Source organism: Numida meleagris, chromosome 3 (assembly GCF_002078875.1).
Source record: "Numida meleagris isolate 19003 breed g44 Domestic line chromosome 3, NumMel1.0, whole genome shotgun sequence".
NCBI classification, from domain to species: Eukaryota; Metazoa; Chordata; class Aves; order Galliformes; family Numididae; genus Numida; species Numida meleagris.
In genome coordinates this window covers 104090267-104108731 of record NC_034411.1, presented here as the reverse complement: position 1 = coordinate 104108731, position 18465 = coordinate 104090267, and positions in this window count along the sequence as shown.

Here is an 18465-nt window from a genome sequence, read left to right as displayed (position 1 = left end):
TCTCCTCTCCTCTCCTCTCCTCTCCTCTCCTCTCCTCTCTGTTCAAGACATGGCACCCTATGATCTTCTATGAAGAAAATTAACGTCATCCCAAACAGACCCAGTACAATGTTTATTTGTATGTCTCTAAGAATTTTATTGAGATACAATCCTGAAAATGGAGATTTTATTTTCTATTTCCAGTAAGATAAGAGGTTAGATTGGCTCAAATTAAAATGAGAGTTGAATTATTAGGAAAGAATGACCTTTAGCAGCTATTTGTTTAACAGTTAATCAAAAGTTTCCTCTTTTTCATCCTCTGCAGAGGTTTTGTCATTATAATTAATAAATAGGAAGTGACTAGGTGACATGTATTATTGTCATTGCTTAGCCTTTTGAAGAATTAAGTGATCAATTGGCTATTCACATTACCTTTTTGTAAACATAGTTGTCAAGAAATAAAAATTTCAGATAAGTTTTACTAATATTAAAATTAAACTTTCTTTATTATAAATAAAAATATATTGACATTTAATTTGAAAAATATTGACAATCTTATACAGAAAGGCCAATTGAGAATGAGAATAAACTCGACTCAGAAAACTTTGGCTGGATTTAATGGCATTTTAAAAATAACTGTAACTTCGTCAATAAAAAAAAAAAATGCCAGAAAAACTGAAATACCATATAAGCTGTGACAAGAGTCCAACAATGTGATTATTGTAAAATATCTTTAGAAAAATTTTGTTTAAGAATATGAAACATTAAATTGCAGTGCAAGGCTGATAGTCTTGTCCAGCTGATATCACTTAAATAGTTTTTTCTCATTTGTGGGAACACATTTGTGGACATCTCATTTTAATTTAGATAGAACATGATGATACAATTGAAAACTGTCATATATAGAGATACAGACAACACACATGCAGACAGGCAGGTCTAGGTAGCTTTTCAATTTAGGAAACCTCCACTGTCTCCTAGCTGACAACAGAACAAGGTTGAATGGAACATATCCAAGAAATGAGGCAAAAACTTTTGAACCACAGCTCCCAGTGGGCTATGCAGAGTCACAGGTGATGATGTTTGATCCTGAAGTGATTCATAGCAAATGTCTCACCACAAAATAAAATACCTCACACCGAACATTTTGTTTTGCCAAGAATTTCTGTATTTCACCTTTCATCGTTGTTCAGGCAAAAATGAGCAAAAATCCTAATGGACTGGAATGCTGGAATTTTCTCCAGGAAATTTATTTCCATTTTACTTAAATTTATCTCTTTTGATCTTTAAAAAGAAATATCAAACGAGTTGAATGCTTACCTTGGTCTTTTCCTTTTCTCTCTTTGTTATACTTGGTTTCCCCACAACTCAGAAAAAAAACCCAGTCATTTGATTTACTCTACCACTTACTATCCTTTATATATACTTACTTTATATATAGCATTTAGATAGATAGATCTACATATTAATATATATATAGATATATATCCTTACTGTATTATATATGATGATCGGTACTAGACTTTTCTCTGTTTATTAAAATAGGCTGAATAGCAGGTTCCCAAAACTTTGTCACAGAGATTATTTTTGTGTTTACTTTCTAATATTGCAAAGAGGTATTGGGGTTTTAGCTGGGGGTTTCTCCTGATGTTGGTCATTTCAGGAACTGGATCTTAACAATGCTCTGGCTTCTTATCTTTTGTTTCACTGATTGTCATTGTACTGCTGTGATATTTTTGCTAGTGGGCTGCAGTAACCTATACGTTGCTGAGATTTGTTTTAGTGCTTTGAGATGTACTTGGAGTGAATGTTTCTGGATCTTTGGACTCCAAGATCTATTTGATTTCGGACAGCTTCCTGACTACAGTTCCCTATCTCTCTGCTTGTGGCAGCAGACCATAGACAATAAGTTCATTTAGAGCTATAGCCATTACCTGTCCCAAGTTGGATGAGGCAATGAATGTACGTGACTTCACAGAACTCTCTTCAGTGACCCATGTGCTTTCTTCCAGTCTCAGGCTCCAGTTCCTGAGGCAACATTTTAGCTCTTCATTTCCTGATATTGGCTTTTAAGTAGATTTAATTTCTTCACTATCCTTCTTACTTTTCTTACAACCACCTTATCAATATCCCAATGAAGTGTTGCTCTTCAGTAGCTGTAGTTCTTGCCTGGTCTTGTAATGGAATATGTTCTTAGGAAGCATTTTTTTTTGGAAAGCAGATATTAATTTTACTATGGGCAAGTAACCTTCCCATTTTTTTCCCCCCCAGCTTCTACATTTCTCCTTATTCTGAATTTACAATAAAGGCAAAAATCTCTGCATGGAATGTTCTTATAAAAAAAAGTTTTTCTTTCAGAGCTGGAAAGACTGGGAGCCATTTAGACCTTCAGCACAAGTGTGCTCTTTAATTTGAATTTTAGCTCTGAGAACATTCTGCTCTTTATCATATGTTCTGTTTCAGGCCATTCATGCATATTAGTGGGCAGTAGAAATCTTGAAGTCATAGAGTGTTATTTTATATTCTGCCTCTCTGCTGATTTTTTTCTGCTACTCGGAACTAAAGTTTCCCTTTATCTACAGTTCTCCTTCACCTTCAATTAATTTTTTTCCAGCAAGATATTTTAAATGTTAACACTATATTAAAATTTTCTTATTACACAGATGTTGCCAGAAGTTTCCTTCAACATATTTTTTTTCATGAAATGTAATCAATCACTAGGACAAAAATTCCAACAATTTTACATCACTTCCAGAGTAATAAACTAGACATCTGCCAATTATTTAAATGGCAGATTTTATCCTAGCAGTTCATTGTGCGTCAACTTTCATGTTTGTAAAATAAATAATGCAACACTGTTTACAGATAGCTTTACTTTATCAGTACTGCACTAGTTGAGATTTAAACCAACATGGTCTGTTAACATTATAGTTAGTCATATTCACTTCTAAAAGAAAATAATGATCAAACTTGACAAAGTAAAAAATGTAAAACAGAGACATCTGCTTTTCATAATCTTCCTCTTTACCAACTAAAAGACAGTTTCAACTTTTTGGATCGTAAATTGATGTTGGATGCTGAAGTATTTGCTTTAAGCTGGAGTAATAAATTATGAATTTGTGGCCTCATTTAACATTGTGGTGGCCCTGGCTGAAGCACTCCTTTAGAAGAAATGTCAGATTTGTCTATGCACACAGGGAAATAAAAATATGCACCCTGGTGTTCCCAACATTTTCGATAATATGGAAGCTGTGTGGCATAATTTATAAAGTGCACTCTGAGATCACAAAGCTATTTTTGAAATTATTACATTGAAAATAATTAATAGAGAACCTGAAAGGCATTCACTCGCTAACTACAGTTGAATGAGCTCTCAAATTAAAAACAAAACAGAATGGAACAAAACAAAAAGTAATCCTTACCTGAAATTGAGAGCAAATAAAAGCCAGCAAGATCAATAGCCAGACTAAGACTGCCTGATCTTAGCTTTTATTCTATCAGTTTTACCAGGGTTTGGTTCTAAAAGCTTCTGTTTTGGCAGGCCCAGATTCATTAAATCAGAGTCACAGGCAAGCTACAAACAAAAGAACAGTTTTCCCAAATATAATCAAACTAAATTCTTTCTTAGTATTGAACAGCTTAGGACAGATCCACACTTTGCAGTTACTTTTCAACACGACTAAAGGGGCCTTAACAGAAACAGTGTCTAAACAAATTCCTTGTATCTCCCATATGGGTTTGCATTGCATCTCCGGTTCTGCACACCAGGAATCTCCCTTTTCCAGTTCACAGCCTCAGGCTCTCTCTTCTCTCTAATGCCAATTTTCTATATTGATCCAGCTCTCTGTTCAGGTTCTGAAACAATTTTACCTGCCCCTCTGTTAAAAAAGATGCAGTGTAGGGACTTTTTAAAGAACTTTTCTATTTTTGATTTCCTGCAATCAGTGCAGTTATCTTAAAAATAACCCTTACCTGCTGCTTCTGCTGTAAAATGCTGCGCAAGAAATGGAATCCAAATAAATATATCAGCTATTATTCACAGTCTTCATTATTTTGGTTTAAATCTATGTGCTGACACTATTATTTCAGTCTAAGTGCTCTATTTTTGATGTAGCTTAAAGTTGATTCCTTTCCAATTTAGCTAAATTTATATAAAGACACTCTTTCGTTGCAAAAAGAGTGTCCACAGAAAACTTAAATAGGAAAAGGCTGAAAATAGGAAAGGCTGCAAATTACTATTGAGACTGTTATTACAGTTCTGCTCATGGCACAGTTAAACCCCAAATCATTAAAATAGGTATTAGTGACGAATAGGCACAAGAGAAAAACACATCTGATAGAGGCTTCGTGTTTTGCATTCTGTTCTGCAGTACTTCACTGGAGATTTCCATCTATGTGTTGGACTATTAAGTTGCATCAGATTTCATCATATACATTGATTTATTTGAAAAAGTAGGAAGAGTTACTGATAAGAAACTGCTTTGTTTCCTTTGTATTTCCCCTTGTTATGAAAAATACACTGTTACAAAAAAAAGCAGAGCTTGTGGGTGGAACCATTCCAGACTGAATTGATGATATATTTCTGACATTACAGCCCTCTAATATTACACATGGATTTAATTATTACTTGAGTCCATGCGAGTAAGATTGGGTCAGGGGATGTTCAGGTCGTGTATTAGGAAAAACTTTTATCAGAATCACAGAATTGCAGGGACTGGAAGGGACCTCAAGAGATCATCGAGTCCAACCCCCAAGAAAAATTGGTGATGCATTGGGACAGGCTGCCCTGGGAGGTGGGAGGGGGTCACTGTTCCTGAAGGTGTTCAAGAAACGTAAAGATGTGACACTGCTGGATGTGATTTAGTGGATATGGTGGGGAGGGACCAGTGGTTACACTTGATCCTAGAGGTCTTCTCTAACCATGATGGTTCCATGATTTTTCCTTCCAGAGCAGTTCTGTCCTTTGAAAAATCACTAGCTGCTTTTCCTCCTGACATTTAAGCATGTGTATTTAGGAAACTGGTTAACCTTTAATATTTGAATTCTTCTCCGGTTTCCAATACAATCTTTGCTTCTCAGGGACAGGCCAAAAGCAAAATGATTTGTTCTGCTATGATGATAATTCAGTCTAATTGCAACAAGAGTTCAATTTGCTTTTCCCTTGCCAGAACTTATTTCCAATGCATTGTAAGAATTTCAGCTATTGATTTCAGTAAGTACAGAGTCTATTTGTGCATAAAGATTTCTTAGGATTTCTTTGTGTGGATAAGGAGGGGGGAAAAAATTCTTAGATTTTGAGTTTCAGAGTCAGATTCTGTGTAGGGAATCAGTGAGGAGGTGGTGTGAATTTTGTGCTACTTCAAGTAAAGCATCATGGATGCAGCAGTCAATGAAGCTGATCAGAAGCTGCATTAGACTTGCCTATAAAGATAAAGAAAGAAAAATATTGAATGGTGGATGCCCCTGAACTGTTTCAGAAGAAAATAAGTTAAAAGGCAAAAACATCAGGTGTTTTTTTATTAGAATAATAATAAGAAAAAAATGTTTAAAAATGAAAAAGTAAAAGAAGACAAAGCAGTTAAAGAAATAATCCAGCAACCCAGTGGGGAATATCAAGGTAAAATATTAAATTGGGTTTAGAAAACTGTACTCATAAGATTATATGAAGGCAGAGATTTGAGGATCAAAAGAAATGGAGTTAAATGGCTCAAATGCTTTCACATGGTTCTAAATCGACTCAGCACGAGCAGCTTGTGACGTTCAGTCTGCCAATCTTCCCTGGATATGTCTGTTCTCTTCCTAAAGCCCTCATTGTGATCTTAGTAAAAGAAATTCACATACTAATGATGTCCCTTAGTGTACCTTATGAAACATTCAAAATGGGCTGTTATGGATATGGAGTTTAACAGGGAGCAACTAATTGTTTATGCTGGGCTAGCCTGAGGGGGTTTCATTTTAAAACTTTAATATTATAAGGCCTGAATTTCCAGGGTAAAGTTGCTCTAATAGATGGTTCAATAGCACATATCCAGTCAGAGAAAAGCACACTGTGCATATTTTTTTCATAGCGAACTCTCTGTAGACTGTGTGCTGATTATTTATGAGGCTGAGGTCTGGCTATGCTAATAGCTGGGAAAAATCAGACAGCCACCCTACCTGCTAGCATACTAGAATGCCTGTTGTGCCACCTTCCAAGCTGCTGTTTTATTAATGATCTTGAAGCTGAAATAGTAGGGCATGAAGAAGTGTTAAAATGACTTACTGATACGTCACAGACATTTGCCAAGAAAATGAAATGCACTGAGAGGAAAAAGCACCAGGGAGGCCAATGAGGAACCAAATGTTCCGTATTCTGATTTATCTGACCTTCACCTTCCTGAGCTCCAAAGAGAAACAAAGCTACCTTGCTTGTGCTGTGCAAACTTGTTATCTGCAAGCTCCAAAACTGTGTGGAAGATGTACAGCATTTGCTTATTTACATTAAAAATAAGTCTACTTTAAATTGAACACATTCTTTGCTTTATTTAGAAGAAAAACAGCAGTACAGATAGTCCACGTTCTCTTAGACCCAATGATGCTTCATGCTTGCTCCTTAGCCTCACTAATAACAAGCTCTTTAGAAAAAAATGAATTAAGGAAAAGCTTATTAAAGAAAGTCATAACAGAGGAAGAAACATAAGAAATAAAAGTAGTTATGTAGTATCAAACAAACAGTCGGTAACAAGTTTCACATACTCTTTTGTCTGGGTAACACTTTTAATGAGTCTAATTCTCTGCATTTTCTGGATAGCAAACTGCCTGTCTTATGTCACAGCACATAGTATAATAGGTCAGTCTTTGGGAGGAGTCCCTTGGTGGTGAATTGATATCCACTTTACTAGCAGCATAGCCAATGAAGACTTCTTCCCAGCTGGTTGTCACCCCCGAAAGCAATCTGGTCAAGCTAACTGCAAAGGTAAATTTCACCAGAATCTCAGTTGTGATGGAGGAATCTTAAATTACCTAGATGGCTCTGGATGATCTGTCCACATGCTTTAAACATCCAGTCTCCAGAGAAATCAATAGGAAAAATGACCAGGACAGATCTTCTCAAGTGTCTCAGTTGATGAAAGAGTCCTACCTGGAGTAATTTAAAAATCAGAGAATTCAGAAATACACGTAAGAAAATACATAAAAAGAAAACATAAATGGATGGAGGTTTTCTTTGGAGATTAATCTTTCCCAGTTTATCAGAAGGAAACAAGCAAGGCAGTTATTTTTATGTTTTGTGGAATATGCTTTTCAATGCCCTTTTTTTTCCCATCAATTTCTCTACTATTTTATTTAACTTTATTTTGATAGGTTAACATCCTTGAGGTAGGAAAAGTATTTCAGGTAAATGGGTGGCTTTATTTTGCTAGCAAATTATATAATACGAGGACTGCTCCAAAAGTAATGATTCCTATTTTATTACGTTGCAACATCAGAGGCAGATATTGGTGGTATGGCAATGGAGATTGAACCTTCCCATCGTTATGCTGTTACATTTTGTTGCTGTGTGACAGATGGTAGCAGAGGGACAGTCTGACCAAATAATGTCTGACATGACAGTGCATATGAATCAGAAGTGTGGAACTGAATTACTCCATGCAGAAAAAAATAGCACCCACTGACATTCCTCAACATGAATGTTGATGGAGACCAAGCAGTGGATGTTAGCACAGTGAGGTGGTAGGTTGTGCATCTCAGTGGTAATGGCAGTGACAGTGGGTCACCTCCACTGGTGCAAATGTTTATGAGCGCAACATGCAGGCTCTTGTTTCTTGCTGGTGAAAATGCACAGCTAGTGGTGGTGGCTGTTTTGAAAGAGAGTATTTTGTAGCTGAGAATCTGCTCTGTCAAACAGTGTTATTGTGCACTTTGTATCTGTTGTAGATTCCATGGAAATAAATAGGAGGCATTACTTCTGGAGCAATCTACTTGTTTATATCTCACATATGAAATGCTTCATGGAGTTTAAATGGCTCTATATAAATATACTAATTGAAATTATTATGTAGCATAATGTCTGTATAGCATTCTGTAGCTATAATAGGACCCATAACTCCCTAATCTCTGCAGTGAATGGATGTTAAAGCCACTAAATGATTGAATGTTGGTTTAGATCCTTCTGTTTTTCAGATAAATTTGACACTTTTGAGGGAACTGCTGACTTTTAGAGGCAGAAGACCTGCCTTTATCCAGTTTTCACAAAGGACAGATGGCCACAATACCAACCAATGTTGTCTTTCTGGGCTGGCTAGGACAGGCTGAGAGAGCTTGGGCTGTTCAGCCTGGAGAAGAGAAGCCTCCAGGAGAACTGAGAGCACCCTATCGGTATCTTAAGATGGGCTGTGAGAAGGAAGAGGACATACTTTTTAGCAGGGTCTGTTGTGATAAGACAAAGGGAAATGGTTTCAAACTAAATCAGGGTGATTTTGATTGGATGTAAGGAAGAAGTTTTTTACAGTAAGTGTGGTAAGGCACTGAAACAGGTTGCCCAGGGAGGTGGTAGATGATCTGTCCCTGGATACATTCAAAGTCAGGCTAGACAGGGCTTTGAGAAACCTAGTCAAGCTGTAGGTGTCCCTGATCATTGCAGGAGAGTTGAACTAGATGACCTTGAAGGGTCCCTTCCAACACAAATGATTCTATGATTTTGAGGTAGGTAGGTCTCTCTGTAGATGGGGAAGCTGAAGGCTTCATTTGCAGCATCCCTAAGGAGGTTGCTAACAAGCAAAACTGCTATCACTTGATGCATGTCTGCCTGTCTAAGCTGGTCACAGGAACAAGGTTTAGAATCCCAATTCATTTCTAATTGCTTTTCAGTTTGAGGACCAAATTTTAAATTTGCCTGAATACCTGCAAGCCTACTTGATCTCATAAGGCTATAAAGGGTAAAATAAACAGTGCAGAATTTAGCCCTCTGTCATGGTTAATTTAATCAGGTTTTACACTATTAATCTAGAAGTCAAAGGTTCACACCGTTATCACACCACCATCAAGTTCACCAGCCATTCCCTGGATTCTGATACTTAATTGTGTTTGGTTTCTGTTAGAGGCCCAGAATGCTTGTTAGATGCTAAAAAGTTGTAAAACATAATCCAGTACTGTCTCCAAACTAGTAACCAGGCAAGCACAAACAGTGCATCTAAGACCATGTTAGTATTGATCTCAAGTCAGATCACATTAGCACTTCCTACGCTACCTGGCTAAAGCCTGCCAGGGAGTTAGCAATGCATAGAAAGACAGACCCAGGCAGTCAGATCAATGGATTAATGACGTCTGTCTCCTTTGTGCAATTTTACTTCCTACATATCTCTCTTGATCGCTTTGTGCCCTCCCTGGGAATTAACTTTTTAAAGGTTTAGAAGATACATAACACAACTGTTTATAAGTATGCCTGTGTAACAGCAAGCATATATACATATAAAAGGTTGGTAGTAATGGATGTCTACCACTGTGTATGCACCTACACATATATATAGCTTCGTTCTCATAGTAAAGATATGCTGTGTTCTGAATAAATTTTGTGCTCTTACATCTTAAGCTAATATGGAGATTTTTAAGAAAAGCAGGTTATCATTGCCAGATGGTCATGTTTACATGACGCAGAGAGCTGTATAAAACAACTTGTAAAATTTCCAGCTCATGGATGAAAAATAACTATAAACTTCCCTACAGAATTTCCAGGTTTCTTCTTTTGTCTATCTTGTCTATTTAACTATGAATTATTAGCATTTCTCATTATTAAGTGGCCACATGCTCCCACCTTCACTCACTCATGGATGACTTGCAAATGCGTTTCTTACACTATCAATAAATAATTACATCAATTTTCTCTATTTCTTTTATAATTTAACATGGTGTTTTCAAAAAATAGCATGCTGTAGCTAAATATTTCACTGTGCATTGCTCCATATGCCAGTCTACTATTTCCTTCCAAAACAAATTTCCATTTCCATGTGCCCATACCTTAAAATATGTAGTCTAACACTTCTATTTATGTTATTTTTCTAAAGGGGTAGATTTCTGGCTGAACTACTGATATAAAAGGTCTTTGTGATTTATATTCTTCAATAGCAGGGATCTATCAGAGAGAAATGTGTGCAAAAGGTGCATACCTTCAAATATCATCCTGTAAAATTAACTGTTTATTCTCTGTTTATTTTTCCTACCTGTACTTAGATTTTTTTTCTACCATCTCTACTTACCTAATTCTGAAACATTTTTCTAAAGGATTATAAAACTTCATTTTTTAAAACAATTTACCTAAGTTTTACTACCTTGAACCTATTTTCGCAGGCTCTTCTGAGAATTTTACTCTTGTATCTGTGATTATTCGTATTACAGCAACAGCTACAGGACTCTGATGAAACCAGAGCTTGCTTTATTTATTTGTTTGTTTAGTACAGATTCATGCTGAGAAACGTTTAGTCTGAATACATGATGATGATGGTATCCAGTCTTGGTGACCCAAGAGAGATATACATTTTAAGCATACAATGAGGCATTAAAAAAATACTGATTTTCCCACACAATCAGTGAAATGAGGGCAGTACCATGAAGAGATGGAGATGTTCTCTTCACCACTTGGAAGCCTTTGAGGGCATCCACCTCCTTCTTTGACCACTCAGATACACCTGGCTAAAATATAAATGTGGGTATGTACTCACACCAAACCCTCCTTTAGCATCAGCACAGTCTTCATGGCTCTAATTTGTGTCTCCCTGCTTTGACACAAATCCACTGGATCACTCAAGGGAAAAAGCCCAGCAGAACTGAGTGATGGGTGACACTGGATCACTGTCCTTATCTAAGCTGTAAAGCCCAAGACTTGGGTCTAGAAACAGCTCAGCAACAAATCAACATAGACATTGTTCCCAACACATGCCTGAGGACAAATGATTAATTACAAAGTTTTTAAAAAACATAGATGGGGCATTTCAGTTATGCAGGCTGGAACTGACCAAAAATCAGTAAATGAAAAACTAAAAAAGGAAACAGAATGAATGTGATGCACTCAAAGCTGTGCATCTGGTCATTGTCTAGCATAGAGCTGGCTGGGCTTCCTTGCCTCCAGTCTGATGAGTAATGGTTCATGTTTGCCAAGCATCAAAGAAAAATATATTTGGTCATTTTTTTCCTCACTGATTTCCTTGTTGCCTGTGATTTGCTTTTCAAGACTTACATTCATCTTTGTGCAGAATGCAGGCAGATCATTTAAGGTGTTATGAGCAACAGATTCAGACAAGGAAGGCACTTGGGACTACTACAGAGAGTTCCTAGAAAGTTCTCAGCAAAGCGATGAGGAGCAAGTGCTGTAGTAGACATACTACAGACATAGACAGAATGAAGGACTCTGTGACTCAAAAAGGTCCTCCTTAGAGGTGCCACAAATACTTTTATGGCATATAAGGAAGCTACACTGCAGTGTGGTGACTTGATCATAAATTCAAATAATAACTCTGACATGCTGCAGACTTTCTTGAGTTTTTGTTCCCCAAAAGAGTGTCATGCAAGGAAGTATGGATTCTGCCCTCAGTTATGACCATGGTTATATATGGCTCCATTATATATGCAGTAGATTCAGTTCCCTATCCTAGGAGAATGGGTTCCTATAAGTATAAGCCCTCAAAGATCCTGAATATTTTATGATATGGTATTATAGTTTAGAAGTGATCTGCTAGGAATGTATTGCTTTCTTCCTGCTGAAATCCCTAAACACTCTTAAAAACATGATAATGTTCCTGACAAACCTTTCAAGGCTAAGCAATTTCTTTCAAAACAGGAAATAAATTACATGCCTGAAAATTGTTCACACACTTGATCTATCCTGATCAAAACCCGCATCCCTCAAGACTGGACAGGTTTTCTTCAATGCAGTTTATACTGTGTTCAAATTTTTCTTGTTAATTTAAGAAAAATGCTATAGGGCAACCATTTTTTATTATTTATGACCATTTTTTCAAAAACTCATTTCCCTTTTACATTCCCTCATTGAGAACACTGGTGGCACTTTGCTTCATGACGTTCATATTGACATTTCTGCTAACTTCATGCTTGTGCTGTAGGATTTAAAACTGCTGCCCATCACCATCGCATCTAAACACTTATTCTTTGGGGTCCCTTCCAAAAAATTGCCCCTTACACCAATATAGAGCTCCTTCAGCTTGATTCTCTTCGTAGACAATATGAAAAAAGAAATTGTAAGATTTAAAAAGACAGGGTATTTCACATTGGAATTCGAGTGAATTCTCTAGGCGTCAGGCTGCTTGTGCAGCCTGCCCAAATATCACTGTTTTGGTACAACTGGAAAATCTTATGTGAGCCATAAATGAGATATTTTAGCAAGTGAACAGGTGCGCTTAGATCAAAGGGTTTGCACTTATAAAGTATTCACCCTTCCTCGCACTGAGTATGTGAGCACAAGAACGGACTATCTTGAGAATAATGAATCTAAAGAAGTCCTGGATCATATTGCTTTTCAACATGCAGGCACAGCAGTGTGAAGACCAAATACAGCAAAATATTTGACTGCAAGGATATGTATATAATCTATAGAGTATTTGAGATTAAAATCTTACTGAGGAAATGTTGAGTTAGTTGGCGCCTCTGGCCTTAGGTCTTGACCTGGGTAGATACATAAGACAAAGAAAATGTGAGAAGGGGAAGCAGAAATAAACTTGATAAAGTTTGACATATGAAGTCACAGAGAAATCAAGTCAGTTGCCAAAGAAATGATGAAATTCTGTTCCTTAAGCCCAGCCTAGACAAAATCTCTGTCCTTTAAATCAAACTGTGTTTTATTCTGAAAAGAGCTTGGAAATGCCATGTATTTGTTACCAGGCCTATTTCCCTCTCTGTAAGGTTGTTTCTTACAGTGCAGTGACTGCAAGATTATTCGTTACTTAATGGAAACAGGAAAAGATGTATTTACTGAAGTTGAAAAACAACTGCAAGTACAGAAAATCTATTACAGCTGCAAAGAAATTGTCCAGTTTTTACACTGAACAAATAATATTTGGGTTTTGTGTTGTTGCTTTTTTTTTTTTTTCTGCCCAAAAGATAAGAGAGTTTTGCTGGATTAGCTGATTTGTACCTCTTAGCTTCATCTATACTTCTTTATGTTCCTGATTTTGTTGGGCTGGGAGTCAGGATTGTGTTTGTCATGAATTAAATGGAAGAGTGTTATTTTATGTGTTCAAGTGAAATTGGAATGTGTGTGCCCTTAGCAGAACTGTACATTTGTTGATTGCTGTGGTAGTGCTGTTACTTAAAGAAAAGCAAAGAAAATAAGAGAATGTAACTTATGGCAAGAAGATTATATTTTCCTTTTATGCCCTTTCCTTTCATTTATTTAAGTGATATATAAAGTTTATGAACAGGACTTTAGCTGACTCTTGAAAGGGTTATTCAAATGTAGAAATCACTACATACTTTGCACAGGTAAACAGCTCTGTCAATGACATTACATTCTGGAAGTATTTGGCTCCTTATTTCTTAAAGCTGTTGTATAAATGAAACAAGAAATAAGTTTGTAATTATACATAAAATTGACAATATTTCATAAATCGTGCAAATTTTGAAGATTTTTTCACCTCATCACATCCAAATATATGGCACTTAGATTAAAAGCAGGATAGGTACAGGTCAGTGAAACTGAAGCATATTCTAAGTTTTGCAATAAAAAATAGACTTTTCCAGTAAAAATAGTTTTAATAAGGTCAGTATTTGCAAATAAAAATTTTGGATTTCTTACTTTATTTTTAAATGTGAAATCATTAAGTAGTCATTAATCATTAATCTTATAAAAATAAATTTGGAAAATGAGCTTTGGCTTAATGGCAATTTAGAATAAACCTTTCAATAAAATTTTTGATTTTTAAAAACCCTTAGAGGGAAAAAATACAGAAAAATAAAACAAGAACTTTTTCAGAACAAAGACAATAGAGCTCCTTCAAACTCATTATAGAAAAATAATTTGGAAATTCTTTTAGGGAAAATATTCCTGTTCTCTGGCCAACTCAGTTGTAAGATTTCAGTCCAGGATATTAACTGTGGTCTAAGTCTTTTCATACATATTGAGTACAAGAATGTTCATCACATCTGGTATAAAAATATTTGAAAGTAATCTCAAACTCTTATGCAATATTAACCACATTTTTGCTTTATAAGTATAATACAAAACAGAGCTACATAGATCTTACTGAGAAAAAATTCAAAATTCTAACAGTGATCCTTTTTGTTATTTTCTTCAGAAGCTGTTTCTAGAGATATTTGGTACTTTAACATGCATTTTAAAGAGTGGAAAAAAATGTACTACATTCACATCTCCAGAACTCCAAAGCAGTTTAAGAGGCTTATACTCTAACCTTCCTGACTAATTCACTAAAAAAATACATTCCAAACCAAAAGTACAGTGTTCAAGGAATTCCACAGTTTCTGAAAAGGCAGATCTCTAATACATTATTTTTCAGGTGTCATTACAATAAGGTTCCGTGGACTGTTCCGTGGAATGTTGGTCATCCAGCACATCTCTCAGTTTGTGTGCGTAATAAAATAGCCAAACTGTGAAGAGTATCCAAGCAGGGTAAATTTTAAGATTTTTCAGTGGGGTTAGTATTCAGACTAAGCAGTCTGGGTAAGGCCTCGTAACTCAATATCAAGTTTAATAAAAATAATAACCTTTTGTTCTAGACTTTGTGTTCTCAGTTATCAGAATTTTTTATACAAGAAGATCACCGTCATTATCTCTTTCTTCTGGATAATTAGATCAAATGGTTTCCCCAAACTCACAGAATCAAAGAATCACAGAATTGTAGCGGTTAGAAGGGACCTCAGGAAATCATCAGTCCAACATTCTGCTAATGCAGGTTCCCTACAGTAGGCTACACAGGAAAACATCCAGGTGGGTTTTTAATATCTCCAGAGAACGAGAATCCACAACATCTCTAGGCAGCCTGTTCCAGTGCTCTGTCACCCTCACAGTAAAGAAATTCTTCCTCATGTTCATATGCAACTTCCTATGTTCTGTGTTTTCCTACTGCCCCTTGGTCCATCAGTGGACACAGTTGAGAATAGCCTGGCTCCATCCACTTGACTCCCACCCTTAAGATATTTGTAAGCATTGTTAAGATTCCCTCTCAGTCTTCTCTATCACATTGGAGATGAGGAACAAAGTCTTTAGAAGAAATGTGATCTAAGGATTTCCAGGCTGTTCTATCAGATATCGCACATCACTTAGCCACATTTTTGGTACGCACTACATTGGCTTAGCACAGGGACAGGATTTTGAAGATTTCTAGACATCTGAAGTGGATGTTTCATAAGGATGGGAAATTTTGCCTTCTAACGTGGAAGACAGAATCTTAAAGTCTGATGCTGTCCTGTTCTTAGCCAGCAGGCTTAAAGCTGAAAACTGATTTTCCAAGCTGTTACAGGTTGCTTGTGAATGCAGTTTAGGAAGGGATACAAGTAGTTTCCTATAAGAAAATAATAAAAGTGCTTTGCACTTCAGAGACAAGATTGGGCTCACATGTTATGAATAATAACAACAGTAAAAAATGATTGCAGTAATATAAAAACAAGACAAAAATTCTCAAGATATATGGCATAAGTTGTGTGTTTTGTTGTTGTTGTTGTTGTTAAGACACAGCTGTTGGTCAATTTGTGATTTGTTCACAGTATAGAAAAGACCAAATCACTTAAATCTCTTTATTTTAGTATATTTACTGTAGATAGTATATAAAAGTGAGTGAGACTAAATTTTAGGCAAAGTATCACGAGAAAGTCAGTTCCTCCCAGAAGATGACTCCCCACATGGAGTACTGTGTCCAGACCTAGGCCCTGGTATGGGTGAAATACAGACATACTGGAAGGTGTCCAATGGAGGGCTGAGGAAGAGATTCAAGGGTCTGGAGAAACTCTTTTATCAGGAGTGCTGAGAAAGCTAGGATTGTTAAGCCTGGAGAAGATGGGGCTTGGAGGGACCTCATCAATGTCTCTAAATCCTCAAGGGAGGTACAGAGAGAACAGAGCCGGGCTCTCCTCAGTAATGCCCAGTAGCAGGACAAGAAGCAATGGGCACAAACTGGAACACAGAAGGTTCTCTCCTATCATCAGGAAGCACTTACGTGCTGTGTGGGTGACAGAGCACTGGCACAGATTGACCACAGGGGTTTGTGGAGTCTCTTCCTTGGAGATATCCAAAAGCCACCTGGATGTGGTGCTGGGCAGCTCGCTCTGGGTGTCCCTGCTGGACAGGAGTTATGTCAGATGGCCTTGGAAAATCTCTTTCAACCCTAAATGTACTGTGATTCTGTGATTCTATAATTTGTCTTTCATACAGGAAAGTGGAAGAAAAATTAAATTCTATTTTACAAATATTTTGAGACATTCATGTGAAACCTAATTAAATACATGGATTTCAGAAAAGTTTAATCAGTGTGGACTTACAGGTAGACCTTAACACAGAGAAGGGTAGTTTTGACGTAATAGTCTGAGGCTATCTTCAGCTCTATAATTGAAATTCTGGCTATTATTCTTTGTGTTTTAATTATTGTCTAAATCCATACAGTTAAAGCACTGTTTAGATGAGCAGAAATAATTTAGGAATTAGTATACTAGTTAGGACTGGCAAGCTAATTGTGTGAAAAAAAAAAAAAAGAGAGAAAAAAAGAGAAGAGATTTTCCTACAGTTCATATTATCATTTTTTGAATATGTATTCCCAGACAATATTATGTATTCAAATTAAAATGCTCAATGCTAAATCAGTCCAAGGTCATCATAGTTTGTCTGTTACAGTCTCCCTCAAGTTTGATGAGAGCTACATTAATGAAAATGCATTAGATTAGAAAAAATAGAACACTGTTAAGTTCTTGTATTAGTGATGATAATTTTGCGCTTGACACAGAGCAAAAAAGAATTTTTTTATTTGATGGTGTATTAATATCTGTAGTGACAAATCCTTCAGCACATACTGTAGCTGCCATTGCCTGGAGGAAAACCTAAGGACATTCTAAAAAGCACTGTTGAGGGAAATTGTAAAGAAGTACTTGGTTTGGAGTTGTTAGACTGAAACTAAGCAGGAGGGTTTGATGTATTGCCAGAAGGCTTTATCTTCTCAAAAAGTATATAATCAAACACAAAGGAAAGTCTACTGCATATTTTGTTGTTCAGCAAACATGAAAAGTTGTTTTCCTTTCATTAATGCATCTCTCTTTACACTTAGCCTTATCCAAAACAACACATTCTGTAGACATTGTTACTACTTAAAGTCCAGGATTAAATCACTTCAATGGAAGTTTGGTTGCTTTTAAAATTATTTCTAAGCTGAGCTTGGCAGAGGTACTTGAATCAGAAGTCAGAAAAGGGAAAGTACTAGTTGATGCTGGAACAGCTTCTAAACTTTCTGTTCAAAATATAAAAGTATTTTGCACATATTATGAATTAACTCACTTAGAACTTTTGATTATTTTTTCATCTACTTCAGGAACAATGTGAAATAATGAATCAGTTAAGGTTACCTATATAAAAATAATTTCATAGAGCTGCATTGAAACTGGAGTCTACATCCCACTAGCCTTCAGTTGAAACAATAAGATCACACACAGGTATCTATCTACACATGCACATGTTCACAAATAACTCACATCTATGTTGTTTGTGAATCACCTCTTGTAATATTGACATCTGCATCGCAGGTGTCTTCAGCTGTGGAACCTGCTCCAAACTTGTCTTAGATTTAATGGAGAGACAGATATTTTAAGACATGTTCCACTTAATCTTACTAGGTGTCATCTTTAGGAAGGGTTAATCATACTTCCAAAAGGCAATTTTTCTTTATTTATACTAAGGAAAACCCACATAAGTAGCTCAGATGTAGAACACATACATTTATAAAACACTGCCAACAATAAACATTAAAGTGTTTAATGGCACATTTCTCTGATTTTTCATTAAAAACAATTGACAAGTACATGGCTACAAAAATTTAAGCAACCTTTTGAAGTTCTCGGTTTTGAACAGACATAAATCAATTAGAGCTACATTTTTAAAGGCATTTAAGTGCATTTAAAGGTGAGATGGAAATTACTAATGCTTGTGTTTTCTTATTTTTCTGCATAAATAATAAATATTAAAGAGATATTTATGATAAAGGTAGAAAATGTGACAAAGGAGTGTGAGAAAGAGTCAGGCTACACAAATAACTTATTTTAGAGATATATTATCCACAGATGAGCTGTGTTGAATGACAGCAACTTGGCTAGGATTATGACTTTTCCTATGGCTTGGAAACCACTGAATAACATGCACTAAATATGTACCTGGGTTTAGCCTGAAGGATTTTTTCTTAAAGGTCCTCAGAATAATATTGTATTATGTATATATAATGAGTAATTCACCTCAAATATACACAGTGCTGGGCAGAAAACTGAAACATATGGCTAACAGTTGATATCTGG